The sequence below is a fragment of the Grus americana genome, chromosome 7 (assembly GCF_028858705.1).
Source record: "Grus americana isolate bGruAme1 chromosome 7, bGruAme1.mat, whole genome shotgun sequence".
Classification (NCBI taxonomy): domain Eukaryota; kingdom Metazoa; phylum Chordata; class Aves; order Gruiformes; family Gruidae; genus Grus; species Grus americana.
The window spans coordinates 9,822,477-9,848,506 of NC_072858.1; the positions used below are offsets into that span (position 1 = coordinate 9,822,477).

General features: G+C 43.0%; 1 long non-coding RNA gene across 4 annotated transcripts in view; it reads left to right on the forward strand.

The window, feature by feature from the left end:
* The first annotated feature begins 35 nt into the window (after positions 1–35).
* Positions 36–26,030, forward strand: part of LOC129209048 (uncharacterized) — a 36,823-nt gene continuing 10,828 nt past the window's right edge. The window contains exons 1-8 of one of the 4 annotated variants that reach the window (XR_008577965.1): positions 110–125; positions 8,017–8,147; positions 8,485–9,104; positions 14,118–14,286; positions 14,380–14,723; positions 14,826–22,711; positions 22,852–23,059; positions 24,224–25,162. This is a non-coding gene — a long non-coding RNA (uncharacterized LOC129209048). Of the gene's footprint in view, positions 126–8,016; positions 8,148–8,484; positions 14,724–14,825; positions 22,712–22,851; positions 23,060–24,223; positions 25,163–26,030 lie in introns of all 4 variants that reach the window. The other 3 variants (XR_008577964.1, XR_008577962.1, XR_008577963.1) reach the window with 3 other exon arrangements.

A 26,030-nucleotide genomic window follows, 5' to 3' on the forward strand; every position in this document is an offset into this window, starting at 1 on the left:
CCCTGCCCGTACCCCGCCGGTGCTGCTGCCCTTGGCCCGCCTGGAACCCTGCCTGGAGCCCTGCCTGGAGCCCTTCTCTGCTCTGGCTGCGCCCTGCATGCATCCTGCCCCGCTGCTGCTGCCCGGTACGGCAGGGTGGGTGGCCCGGGGAGGGGTCTGTGCGCAGCAGCTGTGGGGCAGGCAGGGGATGCGGGCAGGGTGCGCTCCTGCCCGCGGGGTGCACCACCGGGGACCCACCGTGCCGTGGCTGCCGGTGCTTGCTGCACCCTCCGATGCTTGGTGGGAGCGGGCTAGGAGCAACAGGGAGTCAGTCGGCAGCTGTAGCACGCTCCAGAACGGGGCTTGGGAAAAGGCAGGTTTGTACCCCAAACCCTGGTCCAAAGCCAGGCTTTGTCACCGCCCCTACAGCCCCAAGGCAGGTGGATTCCGAATCCCCGGCGGTGGGAAGATGGCATAAGTGCTGGGGGGCACCTCTCATGCCAGAGATAGCCCGCACGCCTCCACTGCCCTCCATTGCCAGGCACACCCGTGCCGAGCTGCTGGAGCAGGCGCTCCCCCTTTTTACACCTGGAAAAAGTAAAATGCCAAATATGAGCACTGTTGGCATCATTCTCCATTGAAAAGCAATGGACATCCTCCCATGGGACATCCTCATCAGGGACAAGCCCCACACTTGCAGTCCCCCATCATCAGTGCCTCCTGCCCCAGCCCAGGCACCCGCAGACCCCCGCTGGCCAGGACCCCATGTAAAACCTTCTGGCTTACAGGGTGATGCTACCGGCTCTGTGCAGGGACTGTGGCTGTGGCTTGTCCCGTGCATCTCCCCATCGTGAGCTGTCTTTGCTCTGGCTTCCCTGGCCGTTGCAGACCAAGCCACTGCAGGGCCGGGAGGTGGAAGTTCCAGCTCCCGTTTCTGGCTTTCCTCTTTTGCATCGGATAGGTCTCTCTGGATTTTTTAAAATGCAGCCAGTAGCTTTTACCCAGTCTGGTCAAACCACACTAAATCTAGGGACTGCTCTAAGTATTAGTACCGTTATTTGGTAAGGAGCAATAAACTACATGAAGCATCCCGGGGCTGTAATGCCCAGATAACAAACTCTGAGCAAATCCCTGCCCGGCTCCCATCCACTTCCATGAAACTTGCTGCTAGGAACTAGTTGGGCTGGATTTTCACTTAGTTATTAAGCCCTCTATTTGGCTCCTAAGCTGGAAGATTACTCTTGGGTGCATTTAACTGTGTTTTACTCCTCTTTTAAACCTCTTAAAATAATGTGAAACAGCTGTTTGGTAAATGAGAGTGATGTCCCCTCTGTCCTTTTTTTAATCATCACCGTGTCTTACGGCAGCACCAAACACTCCCCACAGCACTCTGGGAGCAACTGAAAAGCACAGTTATTTCCCCCCCTCCCCCCCATATATTTATTCTGCTAAGACTACTCCGCTGTTCCAGCTGGACCATAAAAATCCCTTCCAGGCTTAGACTTGATTTACAAGGTCACAACCTGGGAGAAAATTATTTATTTATTTACACGCTGTTTGTTTAACCCTGACTAAAGGCCACACACCAGTGCGGACCTGCTGCTTGGCAAAGCATTCTCTCATGTTCCCATGGACTTTGCTGCTCGTCATCTGCTGGACCAAAGCGCAACCCTTTTTGGTGGGAAGAGTGGGAGGCATGGCATCTTCAAGAACAGAGGGAGAACTTATGCTGAATGAAAAGCAGGAGGATTGTGGCTGGGAATATTTGTCCAGGACTGGTATCTGTAATCCTGATTTAAAATAATAATAATCTGAAACCAGGTTAGGACAGTGGAACTGTGGGATAGAAACAATTTTTTATTTTCTGCATCTAGATGGAATACTTAAAGTAGGTACAAGCTCTGCGGTGCATCACCACACCAAAGCCTTCACAACTGAGATGCTTGGATGAATTTTGTAAATATGTATAGTCCATTTTAGCACAAAATCAGCCAGATAAAATTCTGGTAAAATCTTAAATCCTCTTCCCAAGATGACACTGACAGTGGGAAGCAGAGTTGGGGTACCATGTAGCTGTTTTGTTTGCTATTCCTGGAGCATCATCCATCTGTCATCTGTTCAGATCCATTATTGCTATAGTATCTTTATACAGTTAATAAATACCATAACCTAATCAAATGTCAGCTCTTCACCTATCAAGCTGTCCTATCAGATCTCCAGCTGGAGATCCTCATCCTACCATAAGAGAAGATAAGCTTAAAGGTTGGAGAAGTAAAGGAAATTACTTGCAAGTATGCAATAAACCAGAAGACGCATAATTGTCTGTTGCTTCCCAGTATCTTTGTTGGTTCAACAAGCATCAATCTGGAATGCCAGATCAGAGCTGGAGCCAGAATGTCTTTGGGAAACAATGCATCTCCAAAGGAAAAAATAAGCAAATTTACGATTTCTGTACAGAACATCCCTCTGGCCCTTGCAGCACAGAGCAGCCAAATAATCACTGTAGACTTAACTCCTTTCAGAATGTTACCTTTTGCAAATCTCCTTTAACTCAAAATTTCCTTGGTTTTTTGGGGGGTTTTCTTTTTTTGCATTTCAAACAGCTCCTTAACATGATTTTAATGTAGCTCTTTGCATATTATTTAAGGATGTCAGGTCAAGAGAAGAGCTTCCAGAACTGAAATGATTTGTTTCTACTTGTTCTCCAGATCACAGTTTTTAATGAGCAACTAATTTATTTTTCCTTTGGAAATCATTAAAAAAAAAAAAAAAAGCCCAAACTCTCAGTAGTTATTGGGACAGATCAGTCTTACATTGCATAGAGTATAATGGATAGATCTGATGAAAATCAAAATGTATTGCATTTGAAGAACCCTGTTGGCATGAGCCGTGAAGCTTTGATATTGCAGGAACTGAAGCACGTTATCTAGGTATATTTTTAAACCCAGTCCTTTGAGATGCTTTGTGCAGATTCCTGCTTGTCTTCTTGCCTCTCTCTTCGTGCAAAACAGATTGCAAGATGAGAGTCCTATTGCATGGGTATGCATCTACATACACAGTGCTGCCCTGGGGAATGTCAGCAGCACCAGCAGTGGGGCAGGAGGCTGGGAATGGGGCTGGGCACTGGGGCTAACACCGTCCTTGCAGTGGCTGGGGCAGCACTGGGGGCAGTGGATTTGCTGTTGCCAGCTTTGCGTCCTGGGTACCGGCAGGTGACTTGCTGCTGGAGACCATCGCTGGATCTCCAGGGATTGCTCTGAGCTCTGTGTACCACATCTTGGCACTCTTGTGTGGCCTGTGAGGTTGGTTGGAGAGGGAGGATGTTGGCAGAGAGGTGATGAATGTTTAAAGAAAGATGGTAGGCTTAGCAGATGAGGAGACTGGAGAGGCAATTTTAGCTTGTGGAAGACATAATCTCTTAATGTAGTCGGAGGAAGAAAAAATTGTCAGGGAGAGAGAGGAATAATTTAGATGAATACAAGGAGATTTAATGAGTGGTAATGTGATGAAAGGGAAAATTTGATATGAATATCCAAAAGAGCTTTTAGGATGTTAAACCCATTAGGTTGCCAGGAGTAGCAGTGTATGTCTCATCACTCAGGCCTTTGTAGTTAGGTTTGACAAAACTCTAATTCTCAACTTTGGATCAGATTGCATCATGTCTAAGATCTGGATGTTTCTAGGTCTTACTTTCAGCTTTAACATGGTTTCTTACCATATCTCAGCAACCTTGGTCTTGACAAGTAACCTTCAGTTTTCCACATGCAAAGAAAAACAAATTCTGTCATCTCTGCTACTGGGTAACCAGTTGGATTTAGGGAAGCTTTACTGGAGAAATGAAGTGAAGGAACAGTGTTTCAATGGCTGTGAGCCTGGCGTGGACAGAGCAGAAATCTCCTGTGGGCCGGCAGCCGGGATGAGCAGTTGCCTCCCAGGTGCAAGGGGTGACTGTGCAGCCAGGGATCTCATCTTCCTTATCCAGCCTTGGTCCAGTCATGCCCTCATTGCAATCAAATTCAGGCACCACCATTATAAACATAATAACCTCTTAAAATATTAACTGTTTATTCTCTTAAAGCATTATTGAAAGCCCACTGAAATGCCTGGGAGGCCTCCCATTGACTTCAGTGAGCTTCATGTTATTGTCATTCTTTCTCTGGAGAAAAAGAGCTACGTAAAAGCAAATTAAAAATGCATTTGCTGTCCCTTTTTCTTCCTGCTGTCCTCCTAAATCTCTTTGTAAACTTAGCATACATCTGAGAAACCATTTTGTGTTCACTACCTGGACAGTTTGACTATTACCTGACCTGAAGGAAAGCAGATGAGAAACAGCTCTGCAAGTCTTCATGTGAAGTCATCGGGCTTCACCCTCTCTGTGTTGTCCCAGGAAGAAACTGTCACTTGGCTTTATTCACATTGGACATTTGTTATTAGAGAAATAGAGACACGATGGAACATTGCCACAAGATCCATGTCTCTTGTTTTTAAAATAAACATCTTGGCTTTGACTTGACGTTTATTTTCCATAAATGCCTCAGCTTCAATTTGGCATTTCAGCAACAGCGGGAGGCTGTTATCCTGTGACAACATGCAATTCCATTGACATTATCTCTTGATTACATATGACAGTGCGCCAAATACTGTATGTAGTTGCTTTTAGTTAAACAATGCCACAAAAATATAAAACAAATGTATTAAATAACAGAAGCGACCATACTTTCCAGCCCTATACTGTGCGTGCAACACCATAATTACATGAGGTACGCTATGTAGTAGTGTGTGCTATGTTAATAAGCACACTCTGAGTTTGACTTAGGGAGTCCAAAGTAGTGACTGCCTATTAATTCCTGTTGACTCGAAGGCCGTGGTTGATGTGTTGGTTAGCATGTACAGGACTGAGCGTGTCAACATTTTGAAAAGCTCTAAACCAATCTGAATACACACAAATAAGTCCTGATGCTCTGGAAAACCCTGCCACGGTAACCCAGCCCTTGTTCAGAGCATTTTTTCTTCAGGAGACTCTCTTACAAGCATGCTGATTCATTAATTCCCTTCAGGTGATAAAAGAGATGCAATGACTATCTGTCTTTCTCATACATTGAGTAAAAATATGCTGAGGAACAACCAAGCCAAGGCCTTCTTATCTCCTGAAATCTGTGTTGCATTGTTGCTAAAAAGCCAAAACTCAGGAAAAGGCTGTTTGACCAGTGAGTTCAACTCCATTCAATCCTCCCAGAATGGACTGAAGACTTTTTGCCCTAGTGCTCTTTAGAAGTGCCCAGATTTTAAATATTTTCTGATTTGTACTGTAGGGTTGAGGCCAGCTCTCTATTTTTCCTGTTTTTCATGAGAATTATGATGCTTTTTATAATCCTACCCACAATTTTAAAGAAGTGTAGGGCCCTGGACTGAGGTCTCATTAGGGGAGTGAAGGAAAGGGCTGTCGTGACTGTGGAAATGTGTGTCTCCCAGAAAATGGGCTTGGTCTTGTACATGCAGAAGAAGTTTGAACTGAGAGTAAAACTTCTGGTTCATGCCAGATATATTTGTTTGTCATACAGAGGCCTAATACAAAAGGAGTGGCACCAATTTATGCTAGTTGAAGAGCTGGGTCTTTGTCTATCTAGCTGATAGTTTTCAACATTTCCTCCCCCAGCCTCGCTCCATCCCTCTCAGAGGAGGTCTGTAGTTCAGCTTTGAAGTATCTCACCCAGGAGAAATTCTTATTAGTGACACTTTGCCATCTGCATGATCTAGACTTGCTGTTGTTGACTGGGCACCTGACTGATGTCCCAGTTCCAAGAGTGCTTCTACCACTGTGCTACCATTCACGCTGCAGGAACGAATTCTCCCTGGGCAAAAGTAACGTTCAAACTTTGCTAAGCATAAGCCAGGTTTGGTGTTCCTGGAAGCAGAGTGTTCTTCTGCTATTAATGCAACTTCCGTAAAGTTAATACCCATAATTATTTGACAGAAGCATTTTATTAATAATCTGGACTAATATTAATCTGGGGCACTAATAATGCACTCATTAATCCAGATTATAACTCAGAGTTGCCTTTACATGCACAATTTGCCAAGTCTCACCGTCTGCATCTCCCTATACTTTGTTGACAACCCGACTTCTAGACAGAGACCCTGGCACTGTGAGAAAAGCCTGACAAAGGCTGCCTCTTTTTTAAGTATCAGCAATTCCTTTGAGAGGGGTGGTGAAACATTTTACAGCAGGCCAGAAAACACTGCAGTGGCCAGAGCCTTTGTTTATACAGAGAGAATGTGGTCGGAGAACAGAGCAGAGAAGTGATGACTAGGAATCCTCTGAGATTTTAGTCTATTCCTGCTTCAACACATACTGGCTGCAAGAAGTTGCTTTATTTCTCCATCCCAAAGCTTACCCATCTACAGGATGAAAGTTGCACACTTTGGAAAATATAATTTCAAATTTTAATTTGAACAAAAAGCTAATCCTTTACGAGCACCCACTCAGATGGGGATGTGAGGTGCAGTGAAAAGGCACAGTGACAGTGTTTTGGTGTCAAGCAACATGCTGGTTAGTGAAGTGTGTAAGTCAAGAAACCATTTCTTTCCTCTTCACGTCGTGGAGGACTATAGCATGTTAGCTAGTAGCTAGAACGTGCAAAAAGACTAATTCAGAAGGCTAGGGGTGGAACCAGCATTTTCAGATGTGTGGTAAATCTGTAGATACATTCTGGATGGCAAAAGACTGACTTGAATAGCATGGCTGGGGGTCCAGCTCCGGCTGGCTGTGATGGTGGGCGCATGGCTAAGACTGATTTGGATGTCTGGGCAGCCCCGTGTTGTTGGCTGAGTGCCTCCAGATGTAGGACTGATGCTTTGGATTCTCTAGGGAAATGAGTTAGGGCTCCCACTGGGAGAAAATATATTCTGGATTTTTTAAGCAAGAGAAGTCAATGACAGATCACGCTAACTTAGGGCAATATGCTGGGAAAGAGCTCTGAATAGCTGAGACTGTGTCACAACATGTGAAAAAGCTGAATGGTTATTCCTTTTTGGTGGCATTAAGAGTGCCTTTTGAAGCTTTTGGGGAATGCCGAGTTGCAAATTTTATTTTTTGAACCTGTCCTTCAGGCAGTTCATAATGTTCAGTGACAGACTTTTTTGAAGTAATGATCCTCCTAAGTTGCCTTGGTAACTTTTAAGTCAACTTTGATTATTTTCTTTTGGTTAAGAGGAAAAGCAAGTCTTGCCTCAGATTTCATAAGCAGTAATCACTGCCTATTAGCATCCATCTGTAGTCCTGTGTGTCCTCTCAGTTAGGTATCAAATACACAACACTAACCTGCTGTGCCACATGCTCAGGTAGTTACTACCCTTACTACGTGTTGGACAGAGCAAAGCTACTTTAAAGTAATGAGGGATGTACCCCTCCAAAAAGTGTGGGGATCCTGACTGCTTTTATTTGGTGCAAATAATCATAGGATTAGCTAAAAGAGAAAGAAATAATAGGATGCATCAGTGTTAGATGGAGGGCTTGCAGAGCCATGTGAGGTTGCTGTTATGTAACATAAGAAAATCCAAAAGCCAACAGTTATCTTAAAAAAATGCATCCGTGGAAATCTATTGTAACAACTTTGATCTAATTCTGTGGGGTTTTTTTTCTTAACCTGTTGCTTTGGACCTCTCTGATAAATGTCTTTGATATTTGTTTCTGGAAACTGCTGAAAAATTTTAAACATCCTTAACATCAACATGTGGTCAATACACGTCATTGAGTAAAAACTGCTGTGGTTCAATTGTCACAGAATAAGTGGTCATAGAATCATAGAATAGTTTGGGTTGGAAGGGACCTCAAAGCCCGTCTAGTTACAACCCCCCTGCCATGGGCAGGGACACCCTCCACTAAACCAGGTTGCCCAAAGCCCCATCCAACGTGGCCTTGAACACTTCCAGGGATGGGGCCTCCACAACCTCTCTGGGCAACCTGTTCCAGTGCCTCACCACTCTAACAGTAAAGAATTTCTTTCTAACATCTAATCTAAATGTCCCCTCCTTCAGCTTAAGCCCATTACCCCTTGTCCTATCAAGGACAAGGTCGACTTGCACCTACCTCAGATCTGGGTGAACTGCCTGCTACCGATTAATGTACTGCCCCGGCTGACTTGCAGACCACCGGAGTCCTCTGGCAAGTGGGAAAGGAGAAGTGCTGGAATCCTGTTGTACCTACTTCTAAACACATTCACTGTGTGTAGCTTGAAGTAACACATCTGCTTCTACTAACCCCTTCTTACTGGCTATGAGACACCTCTGCTGACCATTTCTTGGTGACCTTGGTACTGCTGGTTTGGATTAAGCTATTTGTCACCTACGCACTTTGCTCTTCAATAGTTGCAGACCAAGGCATGCACTTTTTTTTTTCTATCTATCATAAAATCATGCTGAGATAGTGATAAATTGCCTCACTGTTCACCAGTTAGCTTATCGATTTGTAGTAACAAATTAAATTATGATATTCCATCTCTGCAGGTAACAGCGTATTTCTGATGGCAAATCCTCTGTTTAGGTACCACCCATTGGGAATTATCTCTTCAGCCTGCATTTAGCACCAGACACCTGGTATGATAAGGTGAAGTGCTCAGCATTCCACAGTTTCCTGGAGGTAAAGTGGATAAACATGTGTTCTGTACTTCTGAATATCTGGCCAGAATGTCAAGCTGTATAACTACATCTTTCAATAAAATGATCATGGTCTTAAAGTACAGCTATGACTAGAAATAGAGCTGAAGTGATCTTGGGTCTGGCTTTGGTCTCAATGTCTGTCTTTTCATCATAAATTGTCCTAACGTCTTTTTTGAGCTAAATTACTGTCCTGCATTTAAAACCCTGTGTTGTGTTGGCATTGGAGTCTGACAATAATCTTGTCTGACTATAGTCTTTGCTCAGAAATTTGTATCTGATTTTCTGTCTCTGTTACAAACTCCATAAACTCCCAAGGAACAGACCACGATCCAGGTGTCAGCCCAGCGCTGGCAGCTCCAGTCCATCCCTACACCTTTCCTGACAAGCCGTGCTGGTGGTGCAAAAACGCCAAAGACTTCAGGGCTCCTTCATGGATGGTGAAGCCATAACACTGGTGAAGTAATAAGGTTAATAATTTTAAGGTCTTAAAACTAAAGAGATGGCAGAGGGGAGGCTCTTATCCAGCCTGGTAGTGTTAGATCAGATTCCCAGGGATTTGGGGAAGATTGGAGGGTACTTGGCCCCTTGCAGGATTAGGCCATCAGTGAGCAGCCTCCCCGAAAATTACAAAGCCTTCTTGTGAGACTCTTCAGGCTGTAATTAGTTTAAATTATTTTACGAAAGAGCAGGGAAACAACATGCAGCATTAGTGTTAGTAACCTCCCCAATATGATGCCTCTTCACAGGGATGTCCCAAGTAGAACAAAATATATTCCTCTTGAAATGACATTGCCTTTGACAACAGATCACAGTATTTGCCACCTTAACCATTCTACCCAGTTTTATGATTAGAAAAATTGCCCAAATTATAGAAATTATTTTTTTTTAATTAAAAAAGATGGAGAGGGATAGTCAGTGTGAGTATATCACCAAAGTTGTACTGACTTCACTGGAGCTTTACTGGCGGCATTTAACACAGGTCTGCCAGTCCTATTCTTCTCTAGTTTTGTTCAGCATCGATGAAACAAAATCATTCTTGAGTCCTATCTCAATTTTCATTTTAAGAACCTAATTTGGAATTCAGCTTAACTAGACCTCCCTTTTCCCCCTCCTCTTCAATCAGCAAGACATTTAATAATATACAAATACCTCGCTGTGGCTTCAAGCTAAATTCATTTATGACCAAGTGACATAAATGACACCTGCAAGAAATTGATATACCTGCTGCTTATATACAGTGCCTTTGGACAAAAAGGCAGATTAACCTTTTTTTTTTTTTTTAAGTTTTCTCTGTTAACTATTATACTTAATGCATATAAATCCCTCATATCTGAGTAGCAAAAACTTACACTTGCCAATAAATTTATAATGCATTGGTAACAATGCTGTAATTGCATCTAATAAATACTCTCTCTGCCCTCACTGAGCTTTTGTGAAGCTGAATAGCATTGAACCACTTTGCAGTCCTCATCTGAAAGGTCTCCTATAGACAGAATAATATTACTATTTTAAATAGCAGAACTGTTATTGAGACACCTCTGTGTTAAAGCTGTTCTTGACAGTAACCACAGGCTACTCACTGCAGCCTCGAAATCTGAAACTGCTAAGCTCATAGTTAGCTTAGCTATTCTCACTCAGCAAACACCTTGTTCCCTATGATTTATTTATCCCTTTATTCTGCAGTCTATCCAGGAATGAGATTGGAGGTTTTTTTACACATTAATTATTAATAATGATTCAAGGAGTTTGTTTATGCAAACGTATTTCAGGCCACAGTCTCTCTGTGAACTCTTTGCGTTCCTAATTGAGTTATTTGCTGTTCATCATGTGCTGTCTGCAGACCTCATGGATCACTGCAAACCATATGATGTGGCATTGCTTTTGTTCTCTGATGAGTCTCAAACCCAGGAAAGGTGTTTCTGGAAGGCACAGGAGGGCTTCTGACATGAACATTAGGGCATCTTGCTGTTTCCAGGTCTCTGCAGCTCTCATCCGACTGTTTCTGAAATCACAAATTCACTCTCACATATTTTTGGGGACTGGGCTGACCAGCTGGCATTGCTCTCAACTTTTTACTTCAGTTGCTACTAGCAGTTGTACTACAGTGGAGGTCTGTGGTTGAGAGTGAGATAGGAGAATGACTGAATCTGGCACATGGTAACACAGGTGCTCTCCTACAGACCTAAACCAGGCTAGTTAGGTCAAAGTTAGGAGGGGAATCAATGGGACAGGCAGGGTAAATGACTTTCCCAGTGGCACCCAGAGGGACTGTTGCAAGGTTGGACTGCAGCTCACACCTTCAGCATCTCCATCGGTGTTCAGTCTGTGGGATTACTGCCTACTGATTCCACCGAACTTGTCTTTCTCTTTATACCCATTTCCTGCTCTTATTACTCTTGGCACCAGTTACCGCACCATGAAAAGACATTCTTGTGGGAGTAGGACTGAGGGGGTAGGGCTCTTGTTACTTTCTCAGTGAAATCCTCAGTGATAATCCTGACATGCACATGCTGTAAGATCTCTGGGGAATGGTGACTGCTCTTACACAAGCATCACAAGCAGGAGTTACATGCAAGACCTAAAATAATCCCTCCATTCTATTGAAAATAGAGTAGCAAATCAATGCCTGGCATTAGTCTGCTGGCAATGCCTGTGTCCAGATTTGGGTGCCAACTTTTAGAACTATGTGAGCCTAGTGGCATGATCCCAAAAGCAAGCAGTGAGAACAACCAGAGGCCTTGACACTGTAGCTGGAGTGGAAAAACTGAAAGAACTGGGTTTGTTTACTCCGGAGACATCACTAAGGGGACACAATGACAGTGTAAAATGTTCCTGCAAAGAAGAGAGGAATAAACTGTTCTCTACTGGATACAGGACAAGAAGGAATGGGCATACATTGCAGCAAGAGACATTTAAGCTGCAGTGGGGACAGCTGGACTCCAGTCTGGGTTGCCTGGGAAGGGAGTAACTTTGTGCAATTAAGTGAGGTCTCCAGGTGAGGAGCATCACTGAACTTCAGAGTTGAGACTTCTTCTATATGTAGTAAAGTGAGATAGTAATTCTGGCTGTGCTTCAACTCTCTTTGAAGCAGCTTTTAACTCTACATTGATTAGTCAGAGAGCCCAGTTTCCTACGTTAGCCAATTCATTTAAGTGCCTAAAGTTAAATGGGATGGATCTGGACCTCAGTGACTTACTTGCCTTTACCCTATGACTCATCATCAAACCCTGTGGGTCCTATGTCATGGTCTCTAGTTTCTGCTTTCATCATTGCTTTTCAGTTTCCTTGCTGCGTTCAGCAGCAAGTCTTTGCTTTACAGAAGTTTGAACAACCTTAGCATAATATATATTTCCTGTTCTTCAGGAAGGTTAAAGATTTGCTTATTACACCGAAGTGTTTAATGAATTGTGCTTTGAATATATAAACATGATTCTGAAGGCTCTATCAGCTAAACCATTTCTCTTCTAAAGTAATTGGTAATGAATAACATTTTACCTAGTGGGTCATATTCCAATGTAAGTGCTAAAAAGCCAGATAAATGGAAAATAGATGTTAGTTTCAGTTTTCAAAGATTCTTCATAAATATGAGCAATTAGGGTAAAAAATAAAAAGATACAACGTCCTAATAATCTGTCCTATCAGGTCAGAAGATGCAGCATTAAAAAAAAACTATCTATAACCCCATTACTGTGGACAAAGGCAGTACTGGGGAATTGTCTAAGGTTAATTAATAGCAAACACTGTTTTGTAGCAGAGCAAAGATCCCCTCCCCATAAGAATCATACTGGCCTAAAACTCTTGAGGTTGTACATTTAGAAAAACTGAGGTCTGTCTTAAATACTCTCTGTTTCTTTGTTGTTTGGGTTTTTTTTTCCCGAGACTTTGGGGTGTGCTTGCTTTGTTTTTGTATTTAGGCATTGTATAGGCATCATGTGCCTATAAGGAAGTAAAAGATGAGGATTTCCAATGAACTCTCTGGAGCTGAAACTGGGAAAAGCATGGGCCTGAGATTTAAACCTGGAATCAAAACACACTGGAAAAGCTGCTGCAGGTTCTGTCTGAATGGTGGGACTTTGCAGCAGCACGACAGGAGGTCTGTAACATGGCATATGCTATCCCCATGCTTCCACGCTCCCCGTTAGCAGCAGGGAGGAATGCTGATGGGCTGACTGCAAAGCACAATGATGGTTCTAGCCTGTCTTCTCAAGGAAACAAGACATAAACTCAGACTCTTGGTGATGTGCAAACAAACGGGTCTTTCCGCCTGGTGACTAATTTCAACCAAGGTTGACAGAGGACAAAAGATCTCCAATAAAATAAGCTCCTAGAAATGTTAATGGCAATAGGAGGTGGGTGAAGAGAAACTGCTAGTGCCTCACTTAGGGAAAGGCAGCCGCAGAGCTCCTTTCACAGCAGATATTGAAGAATCCACACAGCAGAGACATATTTGAAATGAAGCTTCCCACAGTTTTAATTTTCACAAGAGTAATTGTTTAAAATAGATGTGGTTGGAGTCATGGCACGTAGAGGCTCTGCTGCCTCCTACTCCTAGTCTCCCCAGCCCCGAGTACTGTGAACCCCTTTGCTTCCTATCGACAAATTAAAAAAAAAGACAAGTTAAAACATCTCCTTGGAATTACATTTCTCTGTCCTGTATTTGTTCCCTTCATCTAATCTTTATTTCGTACTCACTGTGGTTATTGTTACAAATTAGAATTTTTTTTTTTTTTGATTGCCAGCTCAACCAGGTCTACTTGATACCTTATAATCAAGCTGCATTTTTCTTCCAGCTCTATAAACAGCGAAGCTCCTGGACTCGGCTAGACCATAGCCACTGCTCTTACACTGCTGTAAAGGCATGAACTGTATCAGAGCACAGCTTGCTCCTGCAGCTGCTTTGGCTCCAGAGGGGTGTTTGTGTCAGTAAACTAATCACACATGACTTGGACAAGAGGCAGGCAGGAGCAGATAAGGGGCTGTTTTTGCAGAGTCCGTTCTTTGTCTGTGACCATGTTTTGGTGAATGAAATCATCGCAGTGCAGGCAGCAGTGTGACTGAACAGGAAAGGAGCTTGGTTGCCCCTTAGTTACAATCCCCACTTGGTTATGTGCTCCAGCCTTGGACAAGTCATTTAACCCTTGTGCGACTTCTCTGAGCAGTAAAATTTTGTGCAAGAACAGTGGCCTGTTGTCTGGAGGTGGTGAGCTTTAATACCTTTAAAAGTAACATATATACTAAACAGCCAAGCCAATGGGAAACATGCTTTAGTTTCCACTTAGAAAAGAAAAAACCTTCCCAGTGATTTCCTTATATGTGTGACAGAATAGGAAGAAATAGCATTTTTTTGTAGTCCCAAGATTTGTCCCTCCAGTATGAGTGGTAAGCTAATACCTGGGACGTTGTTAGTCCGAGTGCCATGAGCTACTGACGGCACAGTGTAGTTCTATTACAAAAAATATATCCCGTGTCTCTTTCATTAGTCATTTTGGTGAGTGAAATGGAGACAGTCTGTCTGCGGGTGCTGCTCACAACATATCAGCCTGGCTTTCTCCCTCCAGCCCTTGCTTCCCAGACCCTGCTTTGAAACGAAGCAGTCCCTGGTTGTTTCCCTGGGTAAACACAGTGACCATTGGTAGCTTGATGTCCCAGGTAAGTAACAATCATTTATTCTTGCTGGTTTTATGGAGTGCTCACAGTGGCCACCTGTCTGACCTATGACTGATTTTGAACCATGGTGAGAAGGAAGGTGGGCAGGGAGGAAAAATCTTCCAGCCACGTTGGACCTTGAAGTCCTTCACATCCTGCACAGTTGGCAAAACATCACATTTCTTAATGGAAACTGGGAGAAAAAAGGGAACTTCAAAGAAAGGACTCAAAATACATGGAGGGCTTTTGTGGCCAAATTTAGAGGGAAGACCCCAATGTTTACTTGCGTTGTCCAAGGAGAAGTAAGACACATTCTCAGTATGGAACTTCTGGTTTCACCAGAGATGAAAGCTTACCTCCAATTGAGATCAGAAGAGCTGGCACTCTGTCTCTGGTGACTGGATGACCAGCAGGAGCCATTCTCTCAACAGCCGCAGTAGGTGAGCTATGGTGTGCCCTTCTGGAATTGAAAGCAGGTGTGCCTCCAAAACAGGACCTAGTTTTGAAAATGTGATTGACTGCATGTGTTCTTAATTTCACAGGAAGATGATTGCAGAAAGAAATGGGGCTCAGATGACGTCCTGAAGAATGGCTTTGAGCAAGACACTTGAACATATCTAGGCCAGCTGAAGAAGAAGGAGGAATATCAAGCAAAACTTCCTCCTGGTGTGATCTAGTAGGCTATGGAGTAGTAGAGAAGCAGCAGAGATCCCCAACATTAGAAAGTAGGACACAAATGTGTTCAGTCATGCTCAGGCAGAAAGGTATGGACTATTCCTGCTTTTGGAATTCAACGTTGCAAGAACTGTCTGCTTTGAGAGAGAGAAAGACAACGCCAAGACTAGAGGACACTAGCTAGAGATTTATTTTTGTAAAACCAGAAGGCCCATGAACAGGCTGATCCACACAGTTTATTAAACATGGCAGGCTGACCTCCATTGTTCCTTATTGTTTGATATGTCTTCCCTGCAAAGCTCAAAAATATGAATCTTTATCAATTAAACAATGCTAGATATAGTTTTAAAACCTTGCTCAAGAGCCACGTCCAGAAACTCAAGACAGCTGGCTGGATCTGAGCCAGTGGGTTTTGACTTAAAAACAAAGAAAACCCCCTTGTGAACTGAGAGGTCCATTACTATCAGTTTGTCTTTGTTGGAAAAGAACAGTTATCTGCTTCCTTAGGATCAAAGGTAAATAGTTCATGACCACAAGAGAAAAGGAAAAAGGAATCCTCTAGCCAGAGAACTTAACATTTTGAGGCAGCCTATTGTCAGGTCATGGCATGGTGTTCCCATTGTCACTGGTCTGATTAAACAGGGAAATAGGTTTAAAAAAAAAAAAAAAAAGAATAAGCTCAGAATTTTTCATAGGCACTGGCTTCTTGCAGTGATCAGCATCCAGGGTCTTCAGGTTGTGACTGTTGGACTTGTACACTGTCCCTTCAATTTTAACTCACCCAGTCTGAATGGGTGAAGAGTACTGTGCCATGACTCACGCTTAGCGTGTGTGTTTATTAGCACTTTTATTGAGTTCTCTTCTACTTCTCTCCATCGCTCACCTCTTTTACAATCTCAAGGCATTAGACTGTACTATATGTTTGATCCAGAGGTTCTTAGTGCACGTTTCCTGGTTGGATGGGTTGAACGCGGCATTGCAACCATGCAGAAAAGTCAGTTTGCAGGTGTTAGGTCTGGCTGAAATAGCTTCCTCTGTACAAGGTGGATGCATCAAGAGAGGGGGCAAGATGTGTCTGTAGGTCCTTGGCTTCCGTGCCTGCCCTTCCTAATTCACCTCTGTTTACCCATAGCCTGCTGAGGTAGGGCAGGGAGTTGGGATTTTGACCAGGTAGGCATTGCTGACTCACTGCATGGCTGACCATCCCTTGTGCTGATCAGTGCAGGTTCTGGAGAGTGTTGTGTGTCAGGGAGTCTGTTATCACTGGGAGGACATGTAACTGCTTGATATTGAATAAAGTGCCTCTGACTGAAAGTGCTGCAGGGGCATGAGGGAAGTATTACGGAGTACTCTGTAGCTGATGGTGTTGCAGAAACTGGCTACTACCTGTAAGCAGGCAGAAGAGTAAACAGAAAGTCCAACTGCTGTCACTATCACAATTCCCCTCTTAAGCCCATTTGCAACCAGTCAGCCTGAGGTTTGCCACATGATACTTCCCCCCGCAAGTAGTCATTTGCATCAAGGAACCTGTCCTGATGCTGCTTTCCTACAAGCGCAATAATCCAGTCCATGTTCTGAGTGGAGATCTGCATGGTGACACTGTAACCCTCATATTTCATTCTACAGACTGGCATTTAATGTGTAGATTAGATTTTGATTTTCTGGAGAGGCTCTTGCTAATTTAGGAGGACTTTGGATTAGTCCATGAGACCTATGCCGGACCATGGAAACAGCCTACGCAGACCCTTTTCTGTGCCTCATGGCTTCTGTAGTGTCCATGTGCCTCATGGAGCAGTAGTGTCCATCAATACAGATAGGAAAGTTTGGATCATTTCATCAACAGCAGATAATTTGTCTCTACTGTAATTACGTTTCAGACTCTGTGCTGCTTTGCTCCTCAATGCAGTGAAATCTATCAAGTGTTTATTGCTGTCCTGGTTACCTTTCAACACATTAACCATGCAAAGAATCCCCCATTTTTTATCACACTCATTGTCATGACAACACCTTTGTGCTCTGCTGCTTGTCATTTTATATCCTCTAAAGCTGAGGAAAAAATACTGCTGTACTTGAGCTCTATGAGCCACAGGACTTTACACTCCCATTCTGCCCTGAGCCCTTTCCTGAGCTAATGTCGACTTCTGTTTACTTCCCCTTCTTTGGGGAAAACAGGAGGAAGGGGCCAAGCAATTTAAGTACAGGGTGTTGTCAGGACGGGCCAAAGGCGGAATGAAGGGAAAACAAGAAGTGGCATCAAAGTGATTGAGGCAAACCTCCACTGTCATAGCAGTGATATATGGGATAAACTCATCCATCCTCTTCTCACTTTGGATGCATAAACATGACAACATATTTAGGTAATCCATTGTCTGTCAGCCTTCCCTTTGCTACAAGGTGTTACAGCTTGATGGAAGAAGGGAATCCTACTTTCTGAGCAACTTTTGTCTGTCTTACCCTCAGTTTCCCCATCTGTAACTGAGGAAGCAATTTTAGCCTACTTTAATATGCTACATAAGCCAGGGATTATGTTTCCATGGACAGGGGGGTGTCTTTAGGTAATGGGATCGTGGCTAATGCTGTATTCTGGCTGCTATTCTTCTAAGCGCTAAAGACCCCATCTAAATTATAGAAAAATGCCAGTGATTATGTTAATAAATATGACAGTCCCAACGGGTTTTAAATAGCACTTCACAGCTTTGACAAGCTTACCTCAAAATTTCCTTGCAAATGAGAAAGTTAACACCTGGCTGGGAAGTTTATTAAAATTGCAAATGTTAATTTGCTTCTAGCCAGACTTGGGTCACTCTGCAAGAAAATTGCACAGAGAGGTTTGACCCAAAACACTGAATTATTTGAAGAATACTTCATTTTCAAGAATATCTGAATTGGTGAAAATTTTAATGGAAATAATTTTTAGAATTAGAATACACCGATCAGAGCCTACCTTGATGCTACAGTTTTCCAAAGTGGCCTGGTGGATGCCACTTTGGGGATTTTACTTATGATCACTGCATGGAAAGTTCCTGTTACACACTTTATTTATTATTTTTCCCTAAGAGAACTAGTACCTCTCCTCGCACTTGCAGTGCCATAGCAAAAAGCACTTGAGAGCACCACCTGTGATGAAGTTATGTTCGACACATAATGATATGTAATTGGAAGTGCAGTTGTCTCTGGGAAAAGAATCTGCAGCCTTAAACTTCCTCCCAAACCGCTTATGACATAGGACTGTTTTCTGCGTTACTAACACATAACACAAAGATTTGTGTTGCCATTTGTGTTGCTATGACAGTGGAGGTTTGCCTCAATCACTTTGATGTCACTTCTTGCTTTCTCTTCATTCCCCCTTTCAGCCCTTTGCAAGTGAATGGTGCCACATAGTAAGATCTGGATATTAAGTGGATGGAGTGTCCTTCCTTTGGCCTGATCCAGTGAAGATATAAATCAGTCACATTTCCGAGTTTCTTAACCTAATTCGGTACCTCAAGCTGTGGCTGCTGGGTTCGGGGAGGATCCTGGAGTATCATATCTGCAGCTGCCCTCACTTCAACTCTCATAACTCCAAGTCGCTGTGGCTCATCAGGGTGACAGACCGGAGTAAGACAGGTGGACCGCATCTCCTGGTGAGGTTCTTGCCATCCCTTTTTTCTGTCATTCTGTATGACAACAGAGTTTGGCCCAGTACAACTATCTGTGTTGAATTTCCCCAGCACACAGCAAGTTCTGCCCTTCCTGGTACACGACATAACTTGTTCCCGTACCCCAGGGACACAGATATCATCCCAGCGGATCTGTCCGGATCTCTCTGGCTCTGTCCGTCCACAGGGTGAGGTCATTTGGGTGCCAAGACTTGCAGATCCTCCCTCTCAGCAGCTGATGTTACTTTGGCATGAAGAGAAAACAAAGTAGGTTAAGCTTGATTTTAATTAAATATTTCCTGCTTTCACAATGAAAGTGGAAAACACATGTGGGTGTCTCCTCACTAAGTATGAAGGACAAAACAATGCTTTATAGGAATGGAGCAGATGTTAAACCCTTTGGCACATCTTGTCCAGCTCACTTTCCTTTGAAGTCAGGCTGGAGTGATTTACTTAAAATGCTTCCCTCCTGTGCGTGTCATAGTCAAGTCAGCTTGTCCCCTTTTCTGCAGTTAAGTTTGATTATTTCTGCCCTGCTCTAGTCCTTATAGAATTATCTTTTTTTTTTTCCCTATTTGCCAAGATATTTTGGTATATTAACTGTGATTGATTTGCAGCCCCTCTCAGTTTTAGTGGCCTCTGCAAATTCAGCAGGTATAGTCATGAGATTTGAAATCCTCTATATAGCGAAGCTTTGAAACTGGAAGTGAACTTGACATCCAAATTGTCCAGCTCTCCCAGAACCCAAGGGGCATTGGCTGAACTTTTTCTTTTAATAGCGTGCATTAGCATCAAGGAATACAATTGTGGCCTGACGCAAAGCTATTGTTAGAGATGTTTGCACTTTCCTAATAGAATATAAATGCCCTCAGAAAACAAAGCTTCAGTGAAGCTTTTTTAGAGGAGGCTAGTGAAGCTCCGGGGATGGAAAGGCTAGCTAAAGGCTTTCAGGTATGTGCCCTTTTTCTTGTCTGTTTGTAGTTTTATTCCAGTGTTCATGTTATGAATTTGGCACAGATAAAAACCCCATTTGTGTGTGATCAGGAAGCAATACTACCTCATTTTTGGACACTGCTGCAGGGGACAAAAGCGTATTTCTTTCTTATGCACACAGACAGATGTTTCTGGATAAGGTAGATTATATCCAAATATTAAGGAAATAACTTCCAAGAAGAATTTCTGTCCTTCCTGGTACTAATCTTGATTTTACTCTTTTTTTAATTCAAAAACGCTATTTGCTATTGCTTCGACAAGGTTTTGTGAGCTGTGCAGCCCTGCGCTATCAGGCATGAAGAGTTATTGTGACAGCACAAACCATAACGCTATCCATCTAGCCCATCAATCACATTTCCCAAAACATCCAATGAATGAAAGCGGTATTCTATCCGCTTCCTGGCTGTTTTTACTCAAAATAAGCAGAAACTAGATGGGAATTTCTTGAGGTTGTGCAAACTGAGTCAATGCAATCCTGACTCCAAACTCATTGCTGTTAAGATAGATATATTGCAATTGCAGATGATGATGCCATTATGATGGCATTCATTTCTGTTAAACAAGGGGCTGCCCTTTTGCTCTCGTTCCCTGGACTCTACTTTCCCTCTTAGTGAGGCGGGGCAGGGACAAAGACCTGAATTCTCCTATCAGGTTACCCTAATGCCCTGTGGGTCTCCTTGCCAAGTGGCAGAAGAACCTGACTTGGAATAAAAATTGCCAGAAGTCTGTTGATTTCTGTAGAGTCACAATAATTTTTGCCAGCAGAAGTTTTCTCAGGACTCTTAAGAGGAAAGAAACTAGAGGATTACAGGGAAAACTGTACTGGTATTCATGGAAAAGGCTAATCTTGTGCGTGAATATGGTCATGCTCTGGCTAAAGTAATTGCTGGCACTAGAGAGTAGCAGAAGTTAGAGTCTGTCATTGAGAACAATCTGTCCTGGCTCATCTTGCGCTGGTTATCATGAGAGTTGGGGATGTGGGCAGATTATGCTGACCCAGTCCCATCTGGCAGGGCTGGCTTGTCCGTGATTGCGGTGCTCTGGGGACGGCACAGGAGGGATCAGTGCAAGAAGCGCCTTTGCCCTTTTAGAGCAACTTACCTGCGCTGTCTCACGCAGTCTTCTGCAGAAGGCAGCAGCAAGAATAACAAGGGGGAAGGCAGAAGATACATGGTGTCTGAAGGCAGACAGGCTCTTATCCATGGTTTGCCAATGGGTTTAGTGAGGCCAAGCAGCTGAGACTGTTAGGAGGTCTTGGGAGGACAAAATGGGAGAAGGGGAACTGTTGGAGTGTTCATTAGAGTAGAGCCCATCCGAGGGCAGAAACCCACCGGTGTGGTACAAACAGGGAGAGGGATAGCTATAGCTCAAATTAAGCTGGAAAAACAAAGGGTTAGTAAATGGCCTGAGATACCCCAGATCCCATCAGAAGTCAGAGGCAGAGCCAGGAAGAGAGCTTTTCCAATGATTGATGGTTTTGTTTATTTTTAAAAATTATTAAAATCCCTCCAACTCCCCACCCCACGAGTTTCTGGAATTTGATGTAAAGAAAACATTGCATTTCAGATTCAAGCATTGTAGGATGTTCTAACATCTATTTTCTTGAATAATGGGGAATGAAATTTCTAAATTAAGAGCCATTTCCAACTGGAAACCAAATGTTCTGGCTGGAGTTGCCAACATGAAAAATTTCAGCTTTCAGCATTTATTGTGGTTTGTTATTCATGGACATTTGAGCACAACTGAGACAAATTCACAGAACGTTTACGTTGCTGGCAGGTCTCCTGATGCTCTGCTGAGTCCCATCATGAGGAGCTCCTCCCACATATGGCCTGCCAGGACAATTTGCTTAACCTACCATTTACCAGTTGGTACCTACCTTACCAATATTATTACCTGTGGGCTATATCACTTGATGTAGTAGCAGCAGAAGACAGGAGCCCCGGTATAGCACCTTTCTAGACCTGAGGGCTCTAAAAACCCGGAGGGTTGTCTGTGCATATTCAGTAGGTATGGTCACAGTGTGAGCTTGGGCTGCAGTGTATATGCAAATGCTGGGTGCTACAGCATAAAAATGTGCACTGCTAGAGCGTCTCAGTCAGAGGTTGCTGTTGTAGGTGAAGCTGATTTGTGGCCAGCTGGAACGTGCAACTCAAGAAAGACCCAGTTTGCTTGACTGAATCATTCCAGGGGTGCCTGCAAGTTGGACTCCCCACAGGCTGGTTTAGCTATGCCAATAATTATTCAGTAGCCAGTGAATCTCTCCTAGGCATTCAAGAAGCCTTCAGCTTCCCTATCCCGGGGAAGGGGAGATTAAACTCTCAGTAACCCATATCTTTATTAGCAAGTTCATGCTCACCTGATTTTTAAAACCATTTTCATAGATTCATTAGTTTAAGAGAACCTGACTCTTTTTGTCATAGAAATATCACCATAGTGCTAACAGAAGCTTATTAAACTGGATATTTGAGTGGAAAAAATGTTTAGCAGCTGTTTGCAGATGCATGTGGCTTGACAGATATTAAAATGACATAAAACTGTCTCCTCCTTCAGACAAATCTTAAAGCTATTTATAACTATTAGCTATTTATCTATTATGTGTTAGCTCTTCGTAGCTGTTTTCAGCATCCTGTAGTGCACCACAGGGACAGAGGACTTCAGCACCACTGGGAGTTACCATGGTGTTTGCAGGGAACAGAACACGAGGACCCGAATTTTGGTACTGTTTTCATTTTGCAACACACACACACGCACACACGTACACACACACACACGCCAGTTACTTGCTTGTACAAAAGAATGAGGCTCCCTGGTGTGCCTAGAACAGCACCCATTTATATTAGCAGGGAATTTGGCCTGTGTGTTTTATGTTGCGCTGCCACAGGCAAGTACTAGTAAGATATCTGCTGAAGATGGGAACAAAAAAATTTACGTGACTCGCAGCAGCTGCAAGAAGATATAACTAGAGCGCACTAAAGTGTGTATGACTGTTTGAACAGCTTTGCTGTTGAATGGTGGTCTGTACATGCTCCTGGGATTTGTGTCACAAAGAACATCAGAAAATGATGAAACAGAAACCTCCATCTCTGCATAGAGACCACAAAATCTTGAAAAGGGTGAAAGTAAGTTGTATGTCCAAAGTTCAAGCTGCTCTCTGTTCAAGAAGACAAGAAACACAGACTTACGCTTTTTAAACATGGACATTTCCTTTGCTAATGCTTCTTTTTTTTTTTTCTTTTTCTTTTTTTCCCAAACGCACAAGGACCTCAAAACAGAGAGATTTAACCTGCAATGGTGTCCACTGTTGTTTTCCATCTCGGACCATTTTGGGTAATGACACAGATAAACAGAAGTCACTGGAGCCTGGGTTTAATCTCCTCGCTCGTGTTCACAGGACTGTTGCCAGCTTCATGAACTTTGCCCCAAGTTCTGTTTGGAGTTTTCACCCACAGTTTGACAAAAAGTGAAAGGTATTAATGATCTGATGATTTAGTGCTTTTCATCTAAGACGCCAATGTTGCATCATAAAGCTTCATACACAAAGGGCCAGATTCTTATATATAGCCACGATGCTTTGTGCACAAGTCAGCATGTCATACACAGAAACTGCATGAAGATTGCTGCCATATTCCTCTGATTTTGTTCCTGCTTAGCACAGGCTAGTTCACCTGCGGTGTCCTCGAACTGTCAGAGCTGCTCCATCTTATATTACCCTTCAATGGCAATAAAAGGCCAGAAATAATTCAGTTGATGAGCGAGCAGAGGAATACTGGCCATAGAGTTCCCATAGCCTCCCATAGAATAGAAACTCTCATTTTACCCGTACACAGCTGGGAGATCATCCTTGTCCTGGAATGTTGTGCAGAGAGACTGTGCCTAGCAGTGAGAAACCATGACTTTGCACAGGAAAATCTAATCCTTGTTCACTGGGCTAATTAAAAAATATATTGATATTTCTATTAAAACTCATAGGCTTTGGTTAAGCAATTAGGCTCATTATTTCTCAGCTTTATGGAAAAGATCATAGGATTGGTTAACCCAAGGAGTGAGCAATCTTGAGTTTACATCTCCTCTGAAGTGTGCTATATGTGAGCACTCTTAGAGACTTGTTTTCATGGGGAATACCATGGTCATTTGCCACTTGCTAGAAAAAATTCTCCATTAACATATAACCAAGAGGGCAAAATCCAGGTTCGTTTCTCTTATAAGGGACACAGTCACGTTAACTTATTTTCATTGCCCAGTCAGGTAAGGAGTTGGCTTTCTCCTGAACACTAGTCAGAGCTACTTGGGAAACTGTTTTTATTCCCAGACGCACTCCTTGGATAATATTGCTATCATTCTTAATAATTAAATACTCTCAAAACTTCTCCTGAGACATGTAACACAGTCAAATCCTGCTGTCTGCAATTGTGGATAAAGGTAGGACACACGGAGTTAAAACCTCCTAAATATCTGGAAATTACCACCATAAAACCTTGTCCTACCTTTTGAGTCCAAGGAAATAGGACCAGTAATGGTTAGCAATCTACTCAGGCCATTCAAATCAAAGAGCCTAGCAGGAATGGCACTGCTCTTTCTAAGCAGCAGTGGCATTACAATGACCCAGACATTTATTTTTTACTTTCCTTCAGGGTAAGATGATTCAAAGATACCGTGATGTGTGAGACACAGCTGAGAGAAGTGATGGGCCTTCTGTGACATATTCTGGGTGGACGCGAGGAAATTGAAACATCTAAAATCAGCAAAAGTTGGTGTGACACAAAGCCCATGCTCCCAGCAAGACTTCCAGCAGCCACTGCGAGCTCTGGGACGGCGATGTCTCCGCAGAGCCCTGGGGACTGATGCTGTCTGCTGCTGCGGGACACAGCTAGAAAGGGAACTGCTGGGAGCCCTTGATGACAGATCATTGATTTCCTGTTTTTTTCCCCAGCTTATCTGAACCTCTGGACTTGCTTGTGTGGAGAAGAAGGGGAAAAAATAGAGTTGGCACTTTCTATTGTGTTTTCCCAGCTTTTTTTTTTCAACTGACCTGTGACCAAAAAAAAAAAAATCCATTTCAGCTTAGAATAGCATAAATGGTATCAGAGAGTTTACAGACAAAAGGAACTATCTGTTTTAGGTGCCATTATATTTAAATGGATTGTTTTCCCTAAAGGAATTCATCCTCCGTGTTTCCTTCAAGCTATCTCACAGCAGTAAGTGGAGGTGTTTCCTCTGTGTAACACACGGAGCAGAGGATGCTGAGGCTGTGTTAGCCCTAAGTGCCATGTAGCTACCCATCCATCAGTGTGCCAGGTGCTTTTAGTAGAACACAACTGTACTGTTGGTTTAGGAAAAGGAAAATAGCAAATATTCGGAAGGTGAAAAGATAAGGCATTAAATTGGGAACTGGAATAGGACACAAATGCTTACAGATATAAAGAGGTACAACAGAGATTTGTAGAGTGTTGGTGAGGACTTTGGTATAGGGTCTCTTTTCAGTGTGAAATGGTGCTGTGGTACCTACTGCTCTATGTGTCGTACGGCGATGTGGACTGCCTGGATGTACCTGCCTTCTTACTGCAGACATGGTAAATCTCCATCTTTCAGCACCTTTGCTTCACCTCCCACCTGGGGTCTTGGTAAGCACTCTGAATGGCTTGGAAGGTTCTTCCTATTGCAAGTCTTCATAGAGCCCAGAAAAATCGAACCACAAGCCCCAGCTGGAGACTGGTGTTGCTAACATAACTCTTCCAACATATAAAATACAGGGTTTCAAGATTCTTTGTCAATGAGTTATTTCACCTCCAGTCATGCTGTCTTTATGCATACAGCACTTAATGTAAGCAGAAAAGTGTGTGCTTTTATTAATGATTATGTGGGTAGTAGAATTTTCACTAGCATCAAACATCCAAGTCACAAATTCCGCTTCCACAGTTGGTTTCTGTTGCTGGTATCTTAAAGTTGTTTTTCACATAACATGAAGCCTTTAATTTCTTTCAAGAACAAAAATTATCTAAATCAATGTTTATGTAACATCAGCAATTGCAGGTCTTAACAAAGGAGTTAAAGTTTAAAAAGCAGAACTTGGCAGAGAGCTATGTTAGGTAACCTCCACATCCACCTATATAGATGTCCTATGCAGGCACATAAGCTCATACACATATGTATTTTCCATTCATACAGCATTTTCCATTGAATGCTAAACTTTGTATGACTTCATTCTCTTAATGAAGCGTTAATTCCATGCACATATTTAGATTCATATGAGGAAGTTAAAAGTAACGAGTAACAGTCAGGCATAGAGACATTAAGCTACATTAGCAAAGGAATAAGGCATTGAGATCTGTGTTTCTATGCAGAAGGAGTATAATCCCTGACTCTTCTTCTATAGCTCTAGATCCAAGCACCTATAAAGCACCATGGATATTCTTTTGGTTGGTATTCTCCTTGGAGAGG